The 26,745-nt window shown below is 43.6% G+C and overlaps 1 long non-coding RNA gene across 1 annotated transcript in view; it reads right to left on the reverse strand.

Annotated features, from left to right (window-relative positions):
- Nucleotides 1-26,745, reverse strand: part of LOC124619848 — a 365,067-nt gene that overhangs the window by 34,175 nt on the left and 304,147 nt on the right. Inside the window, exon 2 of the long non-coding RNA XR_006980143.1 lies at nt 14,446-14,556. This is a non-coding gene — a long non-coding RNA (uncharacterized LOC124619848). The remainder of the gene's footprint in view (nt 1-14,445; nt 14,557-26,745) is intronic.

Raw genomic sequence — 26,745 nt, forward strand, 5'->3', positions numbered from 1 at the left:
GGACTCGAACCCGGGATCTGCTGCTTACATGGCAGACGCTCTATCCATCTGAGCCACCGAGAGCACAGAGCATAGTGCGCCTGCAGCGACTTTTCCCTTGCACGCTCCCCGTGAGACCCACATTCCCAACATGTCCACACCACTACATTTGTGGTGCGCCTAATAGATGTTTGCCCATCATACTCATTACTCGTGGCAGATTAATCTAACAAGTCCCGTACAAGTTCGGGCATAGCGTGTGCGTTCGCACAAGAAGGTCAATGGCCGGGAAGCCATATTTTAACTATATACGACGGTAGTATCAGTTCCCTAAAGAACAGTTATCGTAGATGACCATGCAGCTTTGCTAGAAATGAAATGTTATCATTTCATTTATGGCAAACCTGCATGGTCATCTGCGGTAACTGTTCTTTCAGGAACAGATACTATTGGCATATATAGTACATTTGAACCCTGTTATTACCTCTTCTCCCTGCTTCTCGGGGTAAACACGGCGGAGCTGCCACCGTGACCAGATTATCAGCTTGGTTTACCGAGTAATACACTGCTGTGTAAAACTTAAGGCCCAAAGTAACTTTCGCATGATGGGCTACAGGCAGGTAACTTGGGCCATACGTAGAGAAATTTCTACAGTATAGAAAGTAGTGAAAGAAATACACAATAAGATGAACAGAAATTACACTTTGATTCAAAGATAATTATTACACAGATTTATGATGGTCCCCCGGACATTACTCAAGACGAGACACGTTTGTCAGTAGGGTAGGTGCTCACCGCTGAGGATAGAGCGTGCTCTGCAGCGTGCTGAAACGCTGGCCACAAGGTAATACGTCGCCCCAACACGTGGCACACGTGCTTGATGTGATTAAGCCGAGGAAACGGGAGGGCCAGGCCATTCGGCAAACACCTTAATGTTCCAAAAGCTGCTACGCCTGTGCAGTTTGATGCGGTCGCGCATTGTGATTCATAAAAAACAGGACGAGAGCGAGTAGGACATGCGCCCTGAGGATTAGGTACAAACTCAGTTATGGATATAGACCGTTCATCTACAGTATCTGATGAGTGAGTTTGTGAGTATAAGAATATATGACACAAATTTTTCTAGGACGTACACCGCAAAGGGACCGTAGACCTTAGTATTTGACATAAATTTAAACTTTATACCTTCACCTGTTACTGGGGAAAAAGGGGTCGTAACAGCCTGGCACCTAAGTGATCCTATGACGGTTCCTTTTTTCCGACTGAGATACGAAACTGTAAAAACGAACTCAAAGCTGAATGCACCCCTCGAAAGACGCAGATGGCGAAGGATTGCAGTGTCACAATAACCTTCAGCGGAGAGTCTACCGTGTTGATAGAAGTGGAGGTGACTACAGCCATGCGACGTTGTGCCTTCCCACATCATAAAAACTGGACCACCAAAAAGATTAAGTTCGACAACGTTCGTGGGTGCAATACCTGTTCCCACCTCTCTCCATATGAATGTACGTAATACACCCAAGAATAATGCCGAACGTGATTGTCTTGGTGGTCCAGGTTTTGTGATATGGGCAGGCATTATGTTGCAAGGCTGTACTGACCTCAGAGTCTTCGAACACGGAATACTCACCGGTCAACGTATGTGAGAGACTGTACCCGTCCCAACGTGCTTCTTGTCAGGGGTGCATTTTGTCCCGATTTCATTTCTATCTACATCTGCATCTATATGGCTACTCTGAAAATCACACGTAAGTGCCTAAAAGAGGGTTCATCCAACCACCTTCACATCAATTCTCTATTATTCCACTCTCGAACAGCGCGCGGAATAAACGAATACCTGTATCTCTCCGTGCGAGCATTGATTTCTCTCATTTTATGATGGTGATCGTTTCTCCGTATATTGATCGGCATTAACTAAATATTTTCCCATTCAGAGGAGAAAGCTGCCGATTGAAATTTTTTGAGAAGTTTGCGCCTCAAAGAGAAACGCCGTTGTTTTAATAGAATGAGATTTTCACTCTGCAGCGGAATGTGAGCTGATATGAAACGTCCTGGCAGTTTGCCTGTCGCGGGCAAGTGCTCTACCATCTGAGCTGCCCAAGCACGACTCACGCCCCACCCTACAGCCTTACTTCTGCCAGTACCTCGTCTCCTACCTTCCAAACTTTACAGAAGCTGTCCTGTGAACCACTTGCCACTTGCCCGCGAAAGGCAAAGGTCCCGAGTTCGAGTCTCGGTCCGGCACACAGTTTTAATCTTCGAGGAAGTTTCTTTGTTTTAATGTTGTCTGCCCAAATCCTTTATCCATTCTTTCCCCTATTCCCCGATAGTACAAGACGTGCTGCTCTTCTTCAAACTTTGTCGATGTACTCCGTTAATTCTATCTGGTAAGGATCCCGTACCGCGCAGCAGTACTCCAAAAGAGGTTGGACAGGCTTACTGCAGGTAATCTCTTTAGATCTGTTACATCTTCTAAGTGTTCTGCCAATAAAACGCAGTCTTCGGTTGGCCTCTCCGGACCATTTTCCATGTCTCCTTTCCAGTTCAAGTTGTTCGTAACTGTAATTCCTAGGTATGTAGTTGAATTTACGGCCTTTAGATTTGATTGATTCATAGTACACCCAAAATTTAACGGTTTCGTTTTAGCACTCATGTGAAGACGTCACGCTTTTCGTTATTTAGTATCATTTGCCAATTTTTGCACCATACAAAGATCTGAATTGTTTTGCAATTGGTTTTCATATTTTGATGACTTTACTAGAAAATAAACGACAGCGTCATCTACAAACAACCTAAGATGACTGCTCAGATTGTCTGCTAAACCTTTTTTTAAAAATATATAATGAACAATAGAGGGCCTATAACACTACCTTGAGGAACACCAGTAATCACTTCAGTTGTACTCGATGACTTTCCGTCATTTACTACGAACTGTGATCTATCTGACAGGAAATCACGAATCCAGCCGCATAACAGAGGCGATATTCCATAAGCACGCAATTTGATTACAATCTGCTTGTGATGTACGGTGTCAAAAGTCTTCTGGAAATCTAGAAATACGGAATCACTTTTAAATACCTTGCCACAAGAACTCAAAACATCGTGTGAGTAAACAGCTAGTTGTGTTTCACAACAACGATGTTTTCTAAATCCATGTTGACTGTGTGTCAATAGACCGTTCTCTTCCATATAATTCATGATTTACTATCAAAAACAGTCTTGATCACAATTTATTTATTACGGTGACCGGTTTCGACCACTACTGTGGTCATCTTCAGACCAATGATTAAGGACCTCCTTCTGCTGGAGAATCATTACTAGTGAATCACTACTAGTAATTCATGTTTTTGATAGTAAATATTTGTAACACTTCAATCACTCTTCACTCCCACAATGTATTCAAAAATAAGTAATTCATGATGTTCGAATACAATATATGTTCCAAAATCCTGCTGCATATTGATGTTAATGTCATGAGCTTGTAATTTCGTGGATTACTCTTGTTGCCTTTCATGAATATTGACGTGACCTGTACAGCTTTCCAGTCTTTGGATACGGTTCTTTCATCGAGCGAAGGTTGTGAATGATTGTTAAGTATGGAGTTACTGCATCGGCATACTCTGAAAGGAACCTAACTGGTATAGAACCTGGATTGGAAGACTTGCTTTTATTACGTAATTTAAGTTGCTTCACTGCTTCGAGGATATTTACTTCTAAGTTACTCATGTTGGTAGCTGTTCTTGATTTGATTTCTGGAATTTACACTTGCCTTCTTCAGTGATCGAATTTCGGAAGGCTGTGTTTAATAACTCTGCTTTAGCAGCACTGTCATCGATAGTATTTCCATTAGTATCGCGCAGAGAAGGCATTGATCCTGTCTTACCGCTAGCATATTTAAGACCAGGACCTCTTTGAATTTTCTGCCAGGTTTCGCCATAGAGCTTGGTTTTGGAAACTATTGCATCTATCTCCCATCAAAGCCCACGCTAAAATTCGAGCTTCTGCGAAAGATCTCGAGTCTTAAGGGCTTGGCATGCTTTTTTCGTTGTTTCTGCAAACGTGTTCTGACCGGTTTTGTGCGCCATGCGGGATTATCTCCGTTTTTTGTTAATTTATTTCGTATAAATCTTTCAGTTGCTGTCGATACTATTTCTCTGAATTCAAGCCACATCTACACTTACATTGTTAATTTGGAATGAGTGGAGGCTGTCTCTCATGAAGACATCAAGCGAATTTTTATCTGCTGGTTTGAACTGATATATTTTTCGTCTATTTTTGATGGATCTGGGAGTTACAGTATTCAGTCTCTCTACAATAATTCTGAGTTCACCCATCCTTGTATCCGCATTGACGCTCGTTATTAGCTCAGAGTTACTTGTGTTTTCACAACTGTTTACTATTCGAGTGGGCTCATGAAGGAATTGCTAGAAAGGATTATCAGAGAATGCGTTTAGCACAACTTCGGATAATGTTTTATGCGTACATGTACTTTCGTCAACGTATGCAGAGTAAATTGAAGTAACCACCCACTACAATTGTATGAGTCGGGTACGTACGTGCACCGGCCACGGTGGCCGAGCGGTTCTAGGCGCTACAGTCTGGAACCGCGCGACCACTACGGTCGCAGGTTCGAATCCTGCCTCGGGCATGGATGTGTGTGATGCCCTTAGGTTAGTTAGGTTTAAGTAGTTTTAAGTTCTAGGGGACTGATGACCTCAGATGTTAAGTCCCATAGTGCTCAGAGCCATTTGATTTTTTTAGTACGTGCGTGAGAATAGACTCAAGTTTTCTTTGAACCTTACAGCAACATGCATGACAATACTCGACCGCGTTGGTCGGCGCAGATGTAGGAGCTCTTAGAATGAGAGGATATTTGACGAATGGATTGGCCTGCTCATTCCACCGACTTAAATCCCGCCGGGCACGTGTGGCATGCGTTGGGAAGACATACCGTAGCACATCCAATGCACCGACGACCATCCAGCATTTGTGGAGAAATGGAACGCCCTACGAGAAGAACTCCTTACCCGACCTTTCAGCCAGCATGTGAGCACATTGCATAGCATGCACTGCCGTCCATGGTAATCACAAACCCTATTAAGAATCACGTTGCGCCTTTTGCAATGTCTAAGGGGCTATAATGAATCGTGGTGACTTCAGTGTAATTGTTGTCTTTGAATAAAAGTACCATGTCTGTTCATCGCACTCTTGTTTTTTTAGGTTACCATCTGTACCATACTGTTGCAGTTGTTTATATGTATGGTTCAAGTTTCATTGAGCTATGTTGCGTGGCTGTGGTACAACTGTGACGTCTGCTGGCAAGACATTTGCAAAATCGGTGTAATATATATGAAAAAAGAAACATTTATCTTATTATTTTTGTTTCATTTCTGTTTAAAATGGTTTACCGTAAGCTCACGCATACAGACCTTTATTTGCAAGCGTCTAGGTTCAAAATGGTTCAAATGGCTCTGAGCACTATGGGACTTAACATCTGAGGTCATCAGTCCCCTAGAACTTAGAACTACTTAAACCTAACTAACCTAAGGACATCACACACATCCATGCCCGAGGCAGGATTCGAACCTGCGACCGTAGCGGTCTCGCGGTTCCAGACTGTAGTGCCTAGAATCGCACGGCCACTACGGCAGGCCTTCATTTCTGTATGAACAGTTGTCTATTATGTAGAGTCTGTAAAAAAGGAAATAATCATTCTTTCATTTTTGTGTTTGTGAAATATTTATGTATATTTTGCAAATAACGTCTGTGGTTGGCGAGTGTGGAAATCGAAGCAGACAATGATAACAAAGATATTTATTAGTGTACTGAATTGATTATAAATAGTCGAGGCTTAAATATTACCCTCTCTATCTTCTTGTAGCCGTTAAAGTTGTAAGAGCCTGGTTAGCTTTCTTTTGTTCTTTGATCGAGAAAGACGCCATTGGAGGCTGATGTATAAAAAGGGTGTGTACTTTGAATTTATGTTGATTTTTGAATATAGAAATTGCTAAAAATACTTGTAATGATTTGTTGCTAGCTTTCCCAGTATTTCGTTCCACGTTTTTAGCCGCGGCAAATTATATTTAAATTGAATGAAAGCAATTTTCCCGTAATTAAGCGGGAAAGTAATGGTACATTAAAATTATTTCTTTTAGATTCTCGGATAATTGTGGATCTTATTATGTTATTTTCAGGTAGACATGGGCAATTGATATTACACTCTCAGTGGCGTAAATAATTTACGCAGATCAGAGTGGTAAGCTTTACTTGTGTGATATCAAAGACTGCTATGCTGAAACCTGTTCTGGCTAATAATAATATTAAAATCAAATTTTGTGTTTCATGCTCTCCTGTTAGTCGTGGCAATCCATAGTGTTCATATGTTAAAAAATCCACTGCAGCTTTTATGTTTAGCGAACATAGCACACTATAACTTCAAATGGCTCTGAGCACCATGGGACTTAACACCTGAGGTCATGAGTCCCCTAGAACTTAGAACTACTTAAACCTAACTAACCTAAGGACATCACACACATCCATGTCCGCGGGAGGATTCGAACCAGCGACCTTAGCAGTCGCGCGGTTCCAGACTGAAGCGCCTAGAACCGCTCGGCCACACTGGCCGGCACACTGTAACTTCTGTACGTGTAAATAAGAGTAATTTTCAGTGCATTTCAGAGATGAAAGTAGAGAAGAACATGTTCAATTTCATAATTAGTTACAGTAATGATACCGTGTTCCATTTCTAACAGGCAAGATCGGGGTTATGTGAAAATAGTTTGCAAATTAAAGACCACACGTTCACAGCGTATCCCCACATAATAGGTCAAGGTGCATAAAGTTTTTCTACTACAGAAACTAATAGTGAGGATAGCATGTTATCTTTTGTGCTCGCAACAATAAGCAATATACAGTTAATTAAAATGTTATGCAACATAAACTTCATATAAAATCAAAAAGTGCTCGGTGGGGAGACGCGACACAACGTGAGAAGCCACTTTTTTCCTCAAGTTTCGCGCAAAATATAATTTCAGTTTCCATTGGGAAATAAATATAAATGTGACTGAAATTACAATATTGTTTCTTAACTTTATTCTTGCACAGAAACACTTCATTTCGACTATTATTTGTTGCGACTCTATCAGTCATACTTTCGTTAAAACGCACTTTCAATTAATGGGATTTTTTTGAGATCTTTTGAATTTCCGAGTTGTAGAGAGTCCTCGGTAGATGTAGAGGCGTTTGGCACGAGGATATTTTCCGAGCTTCAAACCTGATAATGTGGCGGGAAAACTGCGTTAACCTGAGCAGAGCAGTTTGGCTGGACGACGACACCTTCACGGCATCAACTTCCGGCCCGCAGATCGCCCACATGAGGGAAGCAGCCTTGCAGATAAAGTGGTCTGCCGACCAGTCCGCCAACCTCGCGCGACGCCGTGGGAGCAAGAGCTGTTCACACGGCGCGCGGCGCCTTTGCCAGCTAATTGCAGCAGCGCTGTATCCCCACCACCGGCCCGCTGCTGCCCCAGCCACTGGCACCCTGCTACCCCCACCACAGCGCCTCCGCTACCCCCACCACGGCCGCAGACCGCGGCGGCGCTCCTCGGCGGCGCCCATTGTTGTCGCTGAGCCCGCTCGCGTGCCCCAGAGTAAACAAAGGCGGCGTTCATTAGCGCCGGCGATATGCCATTGTATGTAAGTGAGGAGCGCAGCCTCGTAAAAGTCGCTTCCCAGAGCGCGGGTGGGCTGCCGCGGTCGGCGCCCGCTTCCGGAAGCTCTGCGCACCTGCCCTGTTACCGGCCGCTACTGCCGAGGGGGCAATCGAGAGGCGAAAAAAGAACAAGAGGGGAAGAAGAAAGAAACGACTGGAATAATTGCAAAGCAATTACTCTGCATGCAGGACGATTGTAAGGAAATTCAGAACGACTCAGACCGGAGGTTCTCAAACCTCGAATGTGCGCCATGTGGGAAGGAAGGCAGGGTAACGTCCTGTCGTCGGCAACGATCTTGGAGATGGTACGTAAGGAACAAAATCGTTTGGTCCGTTTATAGGAACCATCCCGAATGGTCTCGTAAGCACGTTTCTCTCACAGGAAAAACAGAACAATTTTCATTTTGGCTGTTAATAAACAACTCCAGGTGTATTTAGTCCTCTGTTTTTAGTTAATTACCGTTTTCATGACACTAAGAGCCACATTTTCAAGTGAACAACTAAATAAATCAGAGATAAAATGCTTGGAACTTGATACTCAACATACATCGTCTTTCAAAATAAGACACTGCTAAAAAGCAGTATGTAATTGAATTAAATAACTGGATGGATGGATTCCAATCCAGTCTTACTGTGGGTAAGACAGCATAAGGTCGCTTCACCCATTCCGCGATTGCGTGTCGAACAGAGAAGCGGCAGCATTAACCACACTGGATTGGAAACCATGGATCGGCTGCGTCATTCAGTGACGTACCTACTTTTAGCAGAATTTTATTTTGACGAATCTTAGGTACCGAGTTCCGCGCGTTTTAGCTGCAATGTTTTAGTTATATGTTCACCTGAAGATGTGGTTCTTGGTGCCATGATGTAAAAATAAGGGACTAAAAACAGCTGAAGCGGTTTATTGATATCCAAGAAGATTACTTGTAGCTGGGGTTGCCCTGTCTACGAGGTTGCCTGCAGGAGACCTTTTCTCTGTTAAGTTTCCTGATCCGTTCGATTTTGCACGAGGTGTAAGATTGACATTATCTTTGTCTACTACACCGAGATTGAATTCGCAGTTATTTCCTGTCCCAAGAAAAAGCCGTTATACAAAATTCCTCTCATTCACGAGACCAAAAGCGACATATCGTCCAATGTGTACCGCGCTATTCCTCTGTTACCTCGGTGGCTCACATCGTTTAAAAGTATATATTTGTAAATGTACAACATTGCCTTCATATCAAAGGTCCAGAAATGTGGTAATGAATCGAAATATTCTTGTCAGTATAACTCCCTTCCTTTTTTCCGGTATTTGTTTCGAAATAGTGAGTCATATGTGTATTAAATTTATTGGAAATTGCTCCAATTGTGCCACATTAATGCTCTAAATTTCACCCATTTCTGCCATCGCCGAAATGTTTAGAGTTTAAAGTAATCGCGACTACCTCTGGTCAGACTAGCACCCTGATTCGACACTAATACAGACGGTTTTCATTTAGTTTTGCATGTTAGTTCCGTCACAGATATCAGGTACGTCTTGCACCATTAGTAATTGTCTGCTGTACCAATTCGCATGCACCGCCGAAGAAAATGCAGTATCCTCAAAGACTGTGTTCAGTGGCGCCGGGATATAATACGCAAAAAGTGTTATTGAATCATTTGTCACGGTCATCGGGAATTAGAGGGCGCTCAGCAGTCCTGTCTGCGCCCCCTTTGTTTTGACTTTTGACTTTGCAGGCAGTAACTATGCCGAGTTTAGAAGTGAGTAGCGTGTACAAATTTATTCTAGGGCGCAACCACGCCCCGCCGACGAGCAAGTGCTCCTGTTGCACAACTTCAGCCAGTTGAATGGGATCGCATTCTGAGCCTGCGGGAAGCCGGTTGGACACACCTATTAAATGCTGCACATGTTGGCCACTTTTTCTCGGTGGTGTGACACAGCTTTCAGCAGTGATCTCTGGAAAATTGACACGCTCGTAGTCCATGTTCTGCACGTCCTCGTAGTACAGACGCATGTCATGATCGACACATTATGCGAGACTGATGGCCAACCAAAGGTCGTCCAGGGACGAAATCTGCGCATATGTTGCACTTGGTGTGTCATCAGAGACCATTGGGAACCGTCTGCTTGCAGCAGGACTAAGATGACAAGTACCTCTGGCCGGGCTACCACTGACACCTCAACAACGACGAGGACGGCTACTCTGAAGACATGGAAGAGTCTACTGCAGAGTGGGATAACGTTATGTTGTCTCAGTGATGAGAGGAAGTTCTCTCTGTATGTGGGTGATGAGCGTACACGTGCGAACAGCATAACCTGATGAGTGGCCTATTCAGGAGCACTTTCACCCTCAACACAAAGGTCCCACCCCAGGCTCCATGGTGAGCGGAGGCCATCTGTTACAATTCGCGGTCACATTTTGTATTTCTGAAGGTTAATGTAACCAATTCCTGCTACATTGCAAGGTGCTATACAGTGCACATCCAAATACATCTGCTCCAATTCAAAGTGATACTCGTGGTGTACAACAACGGTCCTGGCAGACAAGATCATCAGATCTCTCATCAATTGAACATCTATGGGACATGATGAAAGCAGGAATTGGAACAAAAGATGCAACATGCTTGGGAAAATCTATTGCTCGGAGCCATTGGACACCTTTATCATCACTAACATGCTAGACTACAAGCCTGAATTGCAGCCATAGAGGCGCACACTGCGTATTAATGCAACAGTTTGGGCAGCCATTACTGTGACATGTGTGTTTTATTTGGGCTGAATTCGTTGTCATACTCTCCTATAATAATGAACTAGCTTTCCAGAGCTATGCTGTGAGGTACAATCACTCATACATACAACGATGAGCCAAAATATTATTGCCGTTGCTAACCTCGACGCTGAACGCAGCTTTAGGTACACCTATCGCGGTAAAGGAAGTACATGAGAGGATCAGAGACGAATGGAAAGCCGGCCGGAGTGGCCGTGTGGTTCTAGGCGCTACAGTCTGGAACCGAGCGACCGCTACGGTCGCAGGTTCGAATCCTGCCTCGGGCATGGGTGTGTGTGAAGTCCTTAGGTTAGTTAGGTTTAATTAGTTCTAAGTTCTAGGCTACTGATGACCTCAGAAGTTAAGTCGCATAGTGCTCAGAGCCATTTGAACCATTTTGAACGAATGGAAAATCATTCTGGTGATGATACGAGCCGCAAACAGGGAATTCCACTGACATAAGAGACTTTGATAAAGAGCAGATCGTTACGGTTCACCACCTGGGAAACGATGGAGTTGGCCAAATGGTCGCGTGCTACTGTCGTGAGCATCTATCGAAAGTGGTTGAAGGACAATGAAATCGGAAGCAGCGTGTTGATCGTTCCTGCCTCATCACAAATGGTTCAAATGGCTCTGAGCACTATGGGACTCAACTGCCGAAGTCATTAGTCCCCTAGAACTTAGAACTAGTTAAACCTAACTAACCTAAGGACATCACAAACATCCATGCCCGAGGCAGGATTCGAACCTGCGACCGTAGCGGTCTTGCGGTTCCAGACTGCAGCGCCTTTAACCGCACGGCCACTTCGGCCGGCGTCTCATCACATAATGTGGAGGTTCGAGCCTGCCAGTTCTGTTAAGAGATAGGCGGCAGTGCAGCAGATCTAACGACATATTAAAATACTGGTGCTGGCACAAGTGTTTCGGAGCATACCGCCCAGCGCACATCGTTGAACATGGGCTTACAGAGCAGACAGCCTCTGTGCGTTTCCAAACTGACCAAACAATATTGTTACCTATGGTTACAATGGACACGGAATCATCGGGACCGGACTGTGGAGTAACGGAAACTTGTCATCTCATCAGATGAACCACAATTCTTGTTTACCAGATTGGTCGTGGCAGGCGAACTGCAGGTCGAATCATGATGGGGGAGGGGGGTGGCGGGGTTGGGGGAGGGGAGGGTTTAGTAAGCTCACAGAACAAAAATTTTGTCACCACCTCAGAAATAATTACAAGCATTGTTGAATACTGTGTGATTTCGCCTCTGCACTTGATAACCACCTGGATTCGTGTAGGGAGTGAGCAGAAATGGTGGGGGAGTGTTCAGAATGCCAGTCACGTGTTCTTCCATCCTAATGAACATTACTGTTGTTTCTTGAAAAAAGTAGGGCTATCAACGGCATACTGGTCATGCAGATATTGACTGAAAGGGAACACCTGATCATTCAGGGTATTTAAATAAACATTCTGCTTCGCATTACTGGTCACCTCAGTGAGCGGATTCAATTCATAAGCGAAAAAAAATCAAAAATATCACAGATCCACTTACGGCCTGAAACTGATCTTGCACACGTTCTGGAGGAAAAGCTTCATTTCGCTTTCGGTGCATTCGATGAAGTGTGTCACTTGAATACAGGCAAAAACGTGATTCGTCATGAAACATTACGCTCCGCCAGTCAGCTACTGTTCACATTCGATGATTTCTAGGTCACTGAAGACCCGCAGGTTTAAGTGCCCGTGTGGGCAATAGAATCTCGCGAGGAGACCGACTTCAAATGTTCATTCCATGCGGCTCTCGTCGCAACGTTTGAGGGACCCTCGTTTACTGCCTGCAGCAATTCTTGTCGCGTCAGGAAGTGATTTTGATTCACAAGCTGTGAAACGCTTCTCCCGTTCCTTCCAAGATTTTTTCCCTACCACAATTCTGACGTCGCGTTTCGTGGCCACGTGTATTACACCTTCGCTTGCACCAACATACTCTGCAACTTAACAGACTGTATGGCCATGGATATGCCGAAACACGATTCCCCTTTTCAGCCATTCCTTCACGTCCTTACATTTACCCATATTTCCGTACAATGTCCGCTTGAAACATGAATGTCTCACTGCTTGCTACTGCCTTATGCTCACGTAGTGCGCGCGTGGTTGAGCACGTGACTCGGTCGCTGCGGTAACGATTCACCTGTGCGTGCGCGCTGGGGTGACCAACTTTTTGTCCCAAGAGCTTATTATGCTAGATGGGACATTCACCTGGGTTCCCATAGAACCTGTGGTGGTAATCGAATGTTCCATGAAAGCTGTGGACTAGGTGAACATTACTGCGTACTATCTGTATCTCTTGACTGAAATAATCTCTTTCAAATTCAAAAGGTGGCAGGGGTAAAATACAGGGAGCGAAAGGCTATTTACAATTTGTACAGAAACCAGATGGCAGTTATAAGAGTCTAGGGGCATTTAAGGGAAGTAGTGGTTGGGAAGGGAGTGAGAGAGGGTTGTAGCCTCTCCCGGATGTTATTCAATCGGTATATTGAGCAAGCAGTAAAGGAAACAAAAGAAAAGTTCGGAGTAGGTATTAAAATCCACAGAGACGAAATAAAAACTTTGAGGTTCACCGATGACATTGTAATTCTGTCAGAGACAGCAAAGGAGTTGGAAGAGCAGTTGAACGGAATGGACAGTGTCTTGAAAGGAGGATATAAGATGAACATCAACAAAAGCAAAACGAGGATAATGGAATGTAGTCGAATTAAGTCGGGTGATGCTGAGAGGAAATGAGACACTTAAAGTAGTAGAGGACTTTTGCTATTTGGGGAGCAAAATAACTGATGATGGTCGAAGTAGAGAGAGTATAGCCGGCCGCGGTGGTCTCGCGGTTAAGGCGCTCAATCCGGAACCGCGCGACTGCTACGGTCGCAGGTTCGAATCCTGCCTCGGGCATGGCTGTGTGTGATGTCCTTAGGTTAGTTAGGTTTAAGTAGTTCTAAGTTCTAGGGGACTGATGACCACGGAAGCTAAGTCCCATAGTGCTCAGAGCCATTTGAACCATTTGAGAGAGAGTATAAAACGTAGACTGGTAATGGCAAGGAAAGCGTTTCTGAAGAAGAGAAATTTGTTAACATCGAGTATAGATTTAAGTGTCACGAAGTCGTTTCTGAAAGTATTTGTATGGAGTGTAGCCATATATGGAAGTGAAACGTGGACGATAAGTAACTTAGACAAGAAGAGAATAGAAGCTTTCGAAATGTGGTGCTAAAGAAGAATGCTGAAGATTAGATGGGTAGATCACATAACTAATGAGGAGGTATTGAATAGAATTGGGGAGAAGAGGAGTTTGTGGCACAACTTGACAAGAAGAAGTGACCGGTTGGTAGGACATGTTCTGAGTCATCGAGGGATCACCAATTTAGTATTGGAGGGCAGCGTGGAGGGTAAAAATCGTAGAGGGAGACCAAGAGATGAATACACTAAGCAGATTCAGAAGGATGTGGGCTGCAGTAGGTACTGGGAGATGAAGAAGCTTGCACAGGATAGAGTAGCATGGAGAGCTGCATCAAACCAGTCTCAGGACTGAAGACCACAACAACAACAACATCTGTATCTCTTTGAGTCTTCTCCGCCGGCGATGACATATTCCAGCAGGATAACTGGCCGTGTCACAAGGCCAGAAGCGTGTTGTAGTGATTTGAAGTACATGACTGTGATCTTACGTTTATGTTTTGGTGACGAGGTTAGCCTTAACTAAGCCCGATGGAACACACCTGGGATGCTATCGAGCACCAACACCGCATCCACAGACCATCGACCCGTAATTTACGCGAACGAATTTGCATGCACATGCCTCTGGACACCTGCCAAGGACTCGTCGAATCAATTCCACAAACAGTTGCTGCTGTATTGCGCCAAAGGTGCATCAGCACTCCATGACACTGGTGGTCTTAATGTTTTGGCTCATTGGATTGTATGTAGATACGTTGTTGGACGGTGTGCACCGTACTGCCTCACCTGGCATCCCCAGCGGGCACAGGGGTGGGCACCCGGGGCGGCGACACGGGGATGGCCGCCGGCCGCCGTCTGCCCGGGCGGACCGCCGCTGTCTCCATGGCCCGCCGCGACCTGGAACACAAGCAGACACCTGTGTCACTGCCTGCGCTGCACGTCACGCCATCACCTACACAAAACGCACCTTGAGAGACGCAGAGAGAGGGAGATCTCGTAAACGTTAGAATCGGCCGATGACCCGTGTTGGAAGTCCAGTCGGAGGGGCGGCAGTATCACTAGTTTGAAGGGTTGTTGTTGGGTTGTTTTTGGGGAAGACCAGACAGTGAGGTCATCGGTCTCATCGGATTAGGGAAGGACGGGGAAGGAAGTCGGCCGTGCCCTTTCAAAGGAACCATCCCGGCAATTTCCTAGAGTGATTTAGGGAAATCACGGAAAACCTAAATCAGGATGGTCGAAAGCGGGATTGAACCGTCGTCCTCCCGAATGCGAGTCCAGTGTGCTAGTTTGAAGGAAATAAAACTGTGTACCGCTCTGCCGCTGTACAACTTGAACTCAAAACTTTGCAACTGTTCCCCCTGATGCCGCCTCATTACTCTCCTCTAAACTTCAATCCTTCTTACTCCTCCACAGATTTTCGCGTGGGAACTTTGCACTTCTGAGAGATAGGTAAAGATCCTGGTATGGATAGGAGTTGGGCTTGCAATTCTGTCAGCATTTCGCTCTGCAGGATAATTGTTCTGAAATACAAAAGTCGATAGAAAACAAAGGGAGAGATGAAACATTTACGTGTGATTCAAGAGATTAATTCAATAATGATGGTGAAATGTTAATGCTGTCTTTTTTGTTTTTAAATCCAAAGAGGGCGCAGAGAAGAGGAACATCTCGAAATGAAGTTCGACACATTTATTGATATTCATTGGATCTTGTGAGCCCCTTGCCTGCTTACTTTGTTGTTATTTACTCCTCTCCTTGTCGATTGTACGAGGGTTGGAACTTTAATAGTAGCAACTATTTATTTACAGCTCGTACAAAATAGATACGTGTTTCAAAGTTTTACTGACCTTCAAAGTAGTCACCAGCATTGTGTGTAACCCGTTGCCAGCGATGTGGAAGTCGTAGGATACTCTTAGTAGTGCCAGTTATGTTAACGGTTCGAGCTGCGCGGTCTATTGCCCGAGGAATTTGTAGCAGTTGTGAAGCGAATGCCGTGAACTGTTTCCTTCAGTTTAGAAATCGAGTTGAACTCACGAGGGCTCAAGACGGGAATGCAGTAGGTGGTATAGCAGTTAGCAGCCCCATCAGTCAAGCAAATCAGCAACAGCTTGCACTGTACGTGCTTCAGCATTGTCCTGCAAAATGATGGTCAGGTCGTGCAGAAAGTGTCATCACTTCTGTCTCTAAGCTGGTCGTAGGTTGTGTTCCAAAAAATTAACAGCGTAGAGACAGGAGTGTTGACACTTTCTGCACGACCTGACCATCATTTTGCAGGACAATGCTGAAGCACGTACAGTGCAAGCTGTTGCTGATTTGTTTGACTGATGGGGCTGCTAACTGCTATACCACCTACTGCATTCCCGTCTTGAGCCCTCGTGAGTTCAACTCGATTTCTAAACTGAAGGAAACAGTTCACGGCATTCGCTTCACAACTGCTACAAATTCGTCGGACAACAGACCGCGCCACTCGAACTGTCAACACAACTGGTACTGCATAGAGTATCCTACGACTTCCACATCGCTGGAAACGGGTTATACATAATGCTGGTGACTACTTTGAAGGTCAGTAAAACTTTGTAACACGTATCTATTTTGTACAAGCTGTAATTAGTTGTCACTATTAAAGTTACAACCCTCGTATATTGTTACTTAACTAGCGCCATCTGATGATTGTCTATGTGGAGTTCATTAAACACAATGGATTGAGATGTTACTAAAAATTTATTATTTCCTATGTCGAAAGTTATAATTCAATTAGAGAAAAAAATCATCCCATAAGATTTTTATATTCAGGAAAAAAAACTTTCTTTCAATCTTGGAGGACGACCGGCAATCAGTAGCACTATCATAACTCCATATCCAAGTATACGTAATCACATCCATTGGATTGAATTCTCCTGATATGCGAAGATAATTATACAACACCAGAGAAGAAACTTTAGCAAATTTAGATTAGTTCGACATTGCAATACAGTAGCGAACTAGAAGTAATACGAAATTCTTTCTGTATCTTTGTGTTTTATTTGGCATTGTGTTTCACATGAGCGGAAATACTGGAAGCTCAGGTCCTGAGTCGGCAAGCCAATCATTCCTTCGTACAGTAAGAGGAAATTCCAGGAGCAGCAATAATTCTTAGAGCTCACTAGCTCGTCGCAACCCAGAAAAAGAATGACGAAACGTAGAACAAATTCTAAAACAAGCACTGGCACATGATCTTGCAGCAGAGACATAATCTCTTGGTTGACACGACCAGCAATCACATAGATAGATATAAAAATTCGTGAACGATGAATATAATTTCTCATAAAATACTCCATAAATTTAAACAATACTGAAATGAATTCTACATTACGAATTAATACCCAGTATTCTTTCGACACGCACCGAGCGAGGTGGCGCAATTGTTAACATACTCGACTCCCACTCGGGAGGACGGCAGTTCAAATCTGAATCCGGACATCCAGATTCAGGTTTTTCGTGACTTCCCTAAATGGCCCCAGGAAAATTCAGGGATGTTTCCTTTGAAACAGCACCGCCAAATTCCTTTCCCATCTCTGAACCAGTCGGAGCTTGTTCTCCGTCTCTAATGACCTAGATGTCGATGAGACGTTAAACTCTCCCTTTCTTCCTTCCTTCCTCCTTCCGAACCGCGAGCCGCACATTGAGTACACTACTTCTCTGCCGTTAGAATGCTTCGTCTGCCCAACTGTTCACGACCACCCACATCTGTAGCCACTTTAGCGACTTCTGCGCTGGAGCGCGCCCAAAGCAAGCAACCGCGAAACTCACTGTTGAGCCCAGAGTTGCTGAACTACATATGCTGTATGAAATGCAAGAAATGTTTGTACAGTTGCGAATTCGCTGAGAGTCTCGCTCTACAATTTATTGGCGACACACGAAAACGTGTTCCGGCCCCGAATTTCCCACTTTACGTGAGCGGTCACCTTAACCACTTTGGCTACCTACACACGACTCCAGGACCGACCCAAACATCCAAGCGTTACCGTGTGTCCACGTCCTGCACTCGCGCTACTGTTGTGATTCCCTCACGGGAAGAGGCTTACTTACTACTGTAGATTGCAGGAGTGTGTGTGACATTTGGAGATTTAGGTCAGTCCTGCAGGTGTGCTCCGATAACTGAAGTGGTTAAGGCGACTGCTCGCATAAAGCTGGAAATCCGGGTTTGAGTCCCGGACCAGCATAAATTTTCCACGTGTCGTCAATAAATTGTACAGCTGCAGTCTCACTGTATTCGCAGTTGCGAATACTTTTCTTGAATAAAATTATGTTAGTTCGTTGGTTGGGGGTTAAGGGACGAAACTGGTAGGTCATCAGTTCCCCGCTCATGGGACAGTCCATTTGGAGTTAGAAACAGGTTTCTAACTGCCAAAGTACGTAGGAGTGGTAGTAGAGGGTAAGTTAGAGGTTCTTCAGGATCGTAGAGTGTGGGTGTAACCAAAGTTTTCTTGTCTGCCGTCAGGTGTTGATATGGGAAAGGTTTTGGATCGGACCATAATATGAAGCAATAAACAACCGACTAATGAAACCTGATGTTTTTAAACCTGACAACGTAACCTATTTCAAGGACGCTCTTTTATTCACAAATGTCTTGATAGCAGTTAGCGAATTTATGACAAGTTTTTTGTACCCTGGAACTCTGTTCTTCGGGCCACTTTTATTTGTCCCACCCTATATCTCGTGTAAGCGACACCACCGCCTTCTGTATATGTGGATATCAATATCCCGTGACTTGTCACCAGAGTTTATATTGTAAATAGTGTAAACCAGAACATGCATATTGCAAATAGTATCTTAAACGATTGACAATTACGAACAATAATTGCAAAATCAAACTGAAGCCACCTTGGCTCTTATGACAAAGCGTAATTACAATTATCATAATGAAATGTAATAAATTTGCATTCATTCAATACAAAAAAACATCTTAATGATCGTGACAGTTAATTTTATGAAATATTAAACATAGTTAAACTATAATCTCACTTCCCTCCAGTTCTAGTGCTCTCTTATGCTATTCACGTCGTTTTATATATACATGACTTTGTTTCATTTTGTACCAAAAGTGATAAGCGTGACACTCGTTTGCAATGCTATGTAAAAAATTTTAGACACCACGCTATACAGATTGGACACGGATTCAATTAAACGAAGTTCTATGTATGACTCCAAATATCACTGAGAATGATTAGTGATAGTTGAAACGCAAAAGTAGGGCCATATACCGATAGTACAAAATCAAACTGATATCGAGCGGGTGCTATGCTAAACCGCCGTATCGTATACTACAAAACCTCAATCTCGATGTGGTACATTGCAAGCTGTTGAATAAATCTGGTGAAATATGAACAACAACAGGACGTAGGTCAGGCACCGAAAGCTTTCGACCAACAGATACAGTGCCTTTTACCGGAAGTGCCGCGATCTGCCACGGGAGACTCACTTAAAAGCAGCAGACATCCTCCCCCACCGGCACTGCCAGAAAATGGTGCGAAACCGTGACGGGGCGGCAGTTTCCGGAGCCGTTAGGCTACTGTGTAGCGACAGCTGGAATCCAGTGGCAGCGGGAGGGAGGCCCGCAGTGTTGTCTCTGTCCTGCGTCCCACGCCGGCGTCGGCGAGCTTCACAAGGCGCGACCAGACCAGCTGTCGAGCAGAACAGCCCCCAGCTAATGCCGTGGCCCATTAACGCTGCCTGCTCACAGCCCCGCACCTACTTCTAGCTTGGCTTTTTGCGCTGCCTTACAGACTCAATTCACTTCCTCCTTGGTGGGAATCGCCCTTCTTGAAAAGTCGGCCAGTAACAGCCACCTGTTGCATTTAGAGTTCCTGGGCATTGCATCCACTCGCTCCGCAGCCTACACCTACATCTGCACAAACACGCTCCGCAAGCCACCATACGGGGCTTGGCGGAGGGTACACCACACCACAACCAGTCATTGCCTTTCCTGTTCCATTGCCGGCCGGTGTGGCCGAGCGATTCTAGGCGCTTCAGTCCGGGACCGCGCTGCTGCTACGGTCGCAGGTTCGAATCCTGCCTCGGGCATGGATGTGTGTGATGTCCGTAGGTTACTTAGGTTTAAATAGTTCTAAGTTCTAGGGGACTGATGACCTCAGATGTTAAGTTCCATAGTGCTCAGAACCATAGTGCTCAGAGCCAACCTGTTCCATTCGCAAATGGAACGAGGGAGAAACGACTATCTATACAGGGTGTCCCAGAAATGTTGCGAAAAATTTCGAATGGTTGTAGGGGATGTCTTGGGGAACAACTTGTGTCCGGAGCTGTCATCCAATGACGCTACAGAGCGTCTATGTTATAGGCGCCAGAGCGTGCCAGTAGGCCACCCCTTCGGCACCAAACGAGACTTTACATGCTGACGGACCCTGGCGGATCTTAGGCGGAACGTCTCTCAAAGATCTTATACTGCATCACCACAACCACCACCACCACCAACACCACCACCACCACCACCATCACCACCACCACCACCACCTTCTAAGTAGCCCGTTTGGAGTGAATATACCGATCCCAACATTTCTGCCATTCTCGACATCTTTTTTTAGTAGAGTGTCTAGTATGCTTTGCGATTCTACCAATTCAACTTAATTTTCATGGAAAAAGTGAGAAACCACGCGTTGCAACGTCTGGCGAGTACAACGGATGTGGAACAACTATTATTTCGCTTTAGTCAAAATGTTCAGATTTATTCAGGTCAATTGGCCGTTGTGCGGTTTTATAGTGAAGCACCCAGTTGTTTGTACGCCATCTCTGTGGACGTTTTCCTCTCGTGTGCTCCTTTAACATGTAGTTCGTTTCCATCGGTATTCTGTATTCTACTCGGGAGATTTATATTGTATATAGAATTTTCGTTATCATTGATTTGCCGAAAGCAGTGCTGAAGAACATGAACTGTCATCTGATGATGGAGCAAAACCACCGAAATCTGTCGTGTTAATTAAGTTTAAAGATTAGTTACAAGGTGGCCTTAACTTCTAGAAATGAAGTAAAATTAAGATTTATCTTGTCATTTCTTATGTCCTTAGCTAGAAGATATTCACAATGAACCAACGAAGTTAATATTCACAGCTCGTGCAAGCGTCACAAACAAGCCGTTGGGCGTTTTTGTTCCGTATATACCCACAAAAAAGCAGATGTTTGCAGTACATCTAGTTTTCTCCGCACTCAGATCGTAGGTGCCCTCCATGTGACCTCGTTCTGTCGGACTTTGTAAACGTTAGAACATCTGTCCGAAGTAGATAGTAATCATGTGTTCTTGTATGCGAGCCAACTGCTCCGGGCGAACAATAATCATTCCAGCATGCAACTGTGCGCTCATCTTCGGAACATTGCTGACGTATTTCGTGATCAACTCTTCCACCTCAATCACTTTCTGAATCCATACCTATAACAAGAGATTAGAAATAACACTAATTGTTCGATAGCAACATTCATTACCTCTTCCTTTCCATCAACTCAAATGCATCACAGATAACAAGCATTTGCAAGCATAGGCACAGTCACTATGCAAATATCCCGTTAATTCCATATGTGTCTTCCATGCCTCCTTACGGTTTTAAAGCCCCAGCAGTTTAGCGCTACCATAATTATGTTGAGCTTGTACAGACGTTTAGCAGGAGAATGAAATCTCCTAGAAGACGTTATCCAGGTGCTGCATGACCCCTTTCACACTCTTCGACAGTTTCCGTTCTTCAAGAAATGGATACAGAACCCTTAAATTCATGAGAAATATGAGTCACCAGTAACCATCCCCCCATTACCTACCGACCGATCCTCCCACCTCCTCGTTCTTTAAAGAATCGAATTCTCACGTAAAACTTCTTCAAATGTCTGAGTACTTTACAAAGTGAGAAAAAGTTTAGAAAAGGTTTGAAATTATGTTTGAAGGTATGTTTGAAGTTTGTCAGAAGACGCTAAGTTCTCTCATTATCAAACCTGGATGAGTGTAGTCTGCATAACTTACGCTCTGTTTTATGAAAAGCTAGTTTCCACGAATCTCAATATTTATATCGTCATATTTCCTGAACTGTGTGTCATATAGTGATATAAAATTGCGATACGTTCAGCAGTATATGTGAGCGCTGCCTGCAAAATGTTTCGTTTACTGAGTTAGTGGTAGAGAAGTAATATGATAAAATGTTATGCCTGATGCTGATGTTTAACAATATGGACGGCAAAAATGCAGTGAACGATAATTTTTTTCCTTTCATTGCTTTGTGTGAGGTGTCAGGGAGAAGAAGATTCAAAAACCTCTGGAATTATAGATAAAGGTTTTTGGAAGTCGGTAACTGCTACCGTTCTCAAATGAAGATCGTTTCAACAAAACTCAATAAATGCCATTTACGCGACAGCTATTTTTTGTTGTACTCAATACTGTTGATTCAACTGATTTCAAAAATATAATTCTGGTCATCCATGTAGATAGGGATTGATGAAGGAACAAATGAAGTACATCACTGGTATCCTTTATTGACAGTTAATTGTAGAAATTACAAATTTTTACAAAACTCAAAGTACTCGCGTTTTCATGCGTCTTTCTTCCTTAGCACTGTAGTTACTTTCACATTTTTATTTGCAAAGGAGTGGGTGTATTTTAAAATTTACGCAGAAACTCATACTCTACAGCTTCCATGCGTGGAACTTTTTGTTTGGAATAGCAATTTTTTAGTTACAGGCGTTGGAAGATGAGCACAACTCACTTTTTTGCCAAATGGGTAAAATAAATTTCTTGAAGCAACAGTCCATACCTGTCATGTACTTGAAATAATGCATTGCAAACCACCAGATGTACCAACATAACGTTATTCCTCTACTGTTTTCGGTTCGTAAAACTATCATCACTGGTGGGAAAGTTGGACATTGGTGATATACACGTATGTAACGGTATAATGGCAATTCAGAATAAACTTCCCTCTATCTTGGTTCACACAATTTTTGCTAATCATCATTTCAATTTATGTCAGCCGGCCGTTGTGACCGAGTGGTTCTAGGCGCTTCAGTCTGGAACCGTGCTGCTGCTACGGTCGCAGGTTCGAATCCTGCCTCGGGCATGGATGTGTGTGATGTCCTTAGGTTAGTTAGGTTTACGCAGTTCTAAGTCTAGGGGACTGATGACCTAGAACCGCTCGGCCACAACGGCCGGCAAAATGTAATCACAAGTCAGTTCTAGTATAATGTATGTGTCCAATGAATAGCCGTTTGTCATCTGCATTTCTTCTTGGTGTAACAATTTTAATTGCTAGTATATATATATATATATATATATATATATATATATATATATATAGGATTGTTGAAACATATTTAAGTTTTATAATTAATAATTTAACATTACGAGAAATAAAATAAGATGAAAAAAAAGATGTAGCATCGTGATTCGATCCCGAGCCAACTGACTGCGAGTTAGTGTACTGGATTACTCAACCAAGGCACCGTGTTACATCAACTGCTCCTCAAAAATCCCTCGCACTCTATACTTGCACAATACGTTACGCCCATGTAGAAAAATATCGACCTGATGCTGTGAGAAACGTAGCACTCATAGTGCCACAAGAGATTACGTCAAATCAGAGTACGCGCAATCGGAAGCAGAGAGCTGCGTCCCGTCTCTTGTTGCCGGCCATCGTTTCAGCACTGGACATTGGTTACTAGTTATAACAGAGAGAACGCTACAAACCATGTTTTCGTCCGTATTATCCGCATACCACAACACATTCGAAGAGAAATGCCATAATTTTATTGCGATTTTCGCAGTATGTTGTAGCACATTAATATGGACAATCGGTCACCATTGAGCTGATGTGTTTCTATCACGGAAATTTCCCTGGTCACCAGCTCGTGGTATGTGTCAGACACACCTAAACTAGTTCGTGACTACGAGTTAAATCATAAGACAGCTATCGAGAAAGTAACAGACGTTCTGAAATAAACTTGACAATACGAAAAAAAACCGAATTTTATTATATACGATTTAAAGGTACACTCTTAAGCTGTTTTCCTACATAATCGCTATTCATATTGAGGCTCTGATCATACCGTGGCACAAAGTTTTTCTGTACCGTATCTGTAGAAACCTACTGCCTGCGATTGCGACCACTAATTATTACTGACAATCCGATCGGCGTCAGTATCGAAGCGTTGTGTAGCAAGCCAAGCTGTCAATGCTGGGAAGAGGTGGTAATTGCTAGGTGCCAAATTCAGGCTGTATAATGGATGATCAAACACCTCGCATCCAATCCTCGAAGGAGCTGTAGGGTACCATTGGCCGTGTGTATACTTGCGCTGTCGTAAAGAAACAAAACCTGCGCACGAAGTTTTCCCTTACGCTTCGTTTGTATCGCTCGCATTAACTTTGTCAATGTTTGACAATAACTCCATGTGTCAATAGTTGTGGCAACTTTCAAGGAAATCAACGAGAATCAGTCTGCTAGAGTCCCAAAACGCAGTAGCTATTATCTTTCTTGCTGACAGCGTTCGCAAGCACTTCTTTGAATATTTTGAGAATTTTTGTGTGCCCCATTCCATTTATTGCTTTTTTCTTTTACAGTTGACCATACTATCGATAACTTTGTTCCCATTTTTCAAGTAAGCTTCCAGGAAGGTTACTATTAGAGCTGTCTCTGCTTTTGGTGGTCTGCTGTTTGGATTTTGGGAACCAACCTAGCACAAAATTTGTGGTAATCCAAGTTCTCAGCCACGATTTCGTGCACCAGACTCCGTGAAATTTGGGAAAAGTGTTCCGTAATCGTGAAACGACGATGTTTGCGAATTTCGTCCCTGCTTTTCATCACCAGCTCGTCAGCCACAAGTCTCGGCGTACAATTGGGGTCCCATCGTGAACGTTGGTACGGTCATTTCCAAATTCAATGCACCATTGCATCACTCGGCTTTCACTCATTATTCATTTTCCGTACAGATCACAAAGGTCACACCTCATTTCAATTGGTTTGCAGGACGCTCACAGAAAGTACGAGAGACGCGGACCACACGCTAGCCCTCATACATTCTTTTTGTGTGAGTGGTAGCAAGGTCAAAAAGAGACTGAGCCCAAAGAAGCACCAATTACCCACTGATCTGGCCACTATCCTGGGATTAGAAAGTCAGAAACTTCTCAAGTAAGTTTGCATTAAAAAAAAAAAAAATAAGGCCACAATCGAGCATTTAAAGTTATTCATCGGTCATATGCGACGTAGCCGTTAGCATACTTTATCAGTTGTAACTGGTGTCATTCAGCAAAATTTAACTCGACTTTCCACTATACAGCGACTCGTTGCGCGAGACAGTACTCATATAGCGAGGTACCAGCATTCATTATGTCTAAACCACTATAGGCGCAGTACATGGATTTAGGTGCTTTAAAATTGCAACAAAACGCTTTGTACTATGGGAGCCCTTATGACATTAGAATCGTCCAAGTAAGGCAATATGCGGAGTGAAAATTAAAATGCGAAGAGACAGGCCAGTAAAGTTTAATTACGCATCAATGGCATCTGACGCATTGTCTTCGCTGAAAGTCTGAAGCTGGTGGCAGCTTCACCGAGTATCCCGGCGCTGCATTCCAACTCGATTTGTTGGCGTCCCGGAAATCGCTTTCCGGCCAATTTTCAAGACGAGAATAGCGGCTGATTTGGCTGTTTTCATCTCAAGCCTCCCTGCTTCCCCCTCTTTCCTGTCGGCTACGAGAGTAGCCTTTTAGAATTTTACAAACAGCTTGTAGATGGCACGACTGAGGTGTCATTCATTATTGTGTTTCAATGCCAGCTCAGAAACTGTTTGCTTACGGTGAGCGTTTAAAGAAATGTACTGTGAAAAAAAATGAAAATTTCACATTAAAATTTTCTTGTTTTCAATTTTCGTCGATGTAACTCGACAGAAATGCCTCGAATCGCTTCATTTTACTTCTCGTAAGTGAGTCACCTTCGGAAAATACTACTTATAATCGGAATGCAGAATTCCATTGAGGGCGTGCGTCCGTCAGCGATGAATTTCGTGCCTGTCGACAAAAATCGGCTCGCGTTCCAAATACGCTGTTACGAAGTGCGCAGCGTGACTAAAGATCGGCTTGCGTCTTACGATGAGACATACGGATATCAGGTTTCTCTCTGGTAACGATTAACGAGTTTCGTTCGCCATCGGCATGTCTTTTGCCAATAAGAAACGCACATAGTTTTCTCAGCACCCTGTCGAAATCACAAGTTAAATGCTTTTTAGGATAGGTATAAATCAAAAGAATGAAAACTAATTATTTTTTATTTTCACTCCACAAAAGCCGGTTGTTTTATGCTCTTCAGAAAGAGACGCTCAGTGATAGACAATGCGAGTGCCATCTTTCTGTGAAATATGAAAAGTAAAAGGAAAATCAGTGACAGACGACGAGAATGCCATCTGGCTATGAGAGATTTAAGCTTCGGATAGGACCAGAGACAGTTTAATTATGCGCCACCTGTGGCGTTAATAAAGAATGTAATGTGCTTCGATTTAGACGTACAGGGTTTTCCCCTTACAGTCGTAAGGTGCATTTCCTCCGTTCTTAAGGCAGGTGTTTGTAGTTCAGTTTTTGCTGTGTGTTGCTGGAGACAGCTTAAACAAACACTGCTCACCAAGTCTTTCATGCTGCCGCCAGTGTCGTCGGTGAGCGTCGGCTTGCTTCCCGTTACAAACAAAATGATTTTTTAAAGTGGAATTTACCTGCTCGTACAATTACCATAGCGCGATATTTAGCTTAAATAAATATATATTGACAGGGATAGTAAAACATAAAGAATAACCAGGACTCCAGCAGTTACAGTACTACTCTTGTCCGTGATGACTCCTTTTTGGTCTGATGTAAAAACATGGTACATAAAAAATTCATTTTTATTTAAATAATTTTCTTCTGATTTTAGTCTTGTGTGCGTGAAATTTTTCAATCGACTTCAGACATTTTAAAAGAGACAAGTGTTAAAGTTAAGGTTCATTTCAGTTTCTCTTCACCTAACTAAGCCAAAATACTGCTTCCACCTAAGTAAATCTTGCGAAAAGATAGTGACGGTAAAAAATATGGACTTTCGAGCT

The sequence above is a fragment of the Schistocerca americana genome, chromosome 6 (assembly GCF_021461395.2).
Source record: "Schistocerca americana isolate TAMUIC-IGC-003095 chromosome 6, iqSchAmer2.1, whole genome shotgun sequence".
In the NCBI taxonomy this organism is placed as follows: domain Eukaryota; kingdom Metazoa; phylum Arthropoda; class Insecta; order Orthoptera; family Acrididae; genus Schistocerca; species Schistocerca americana.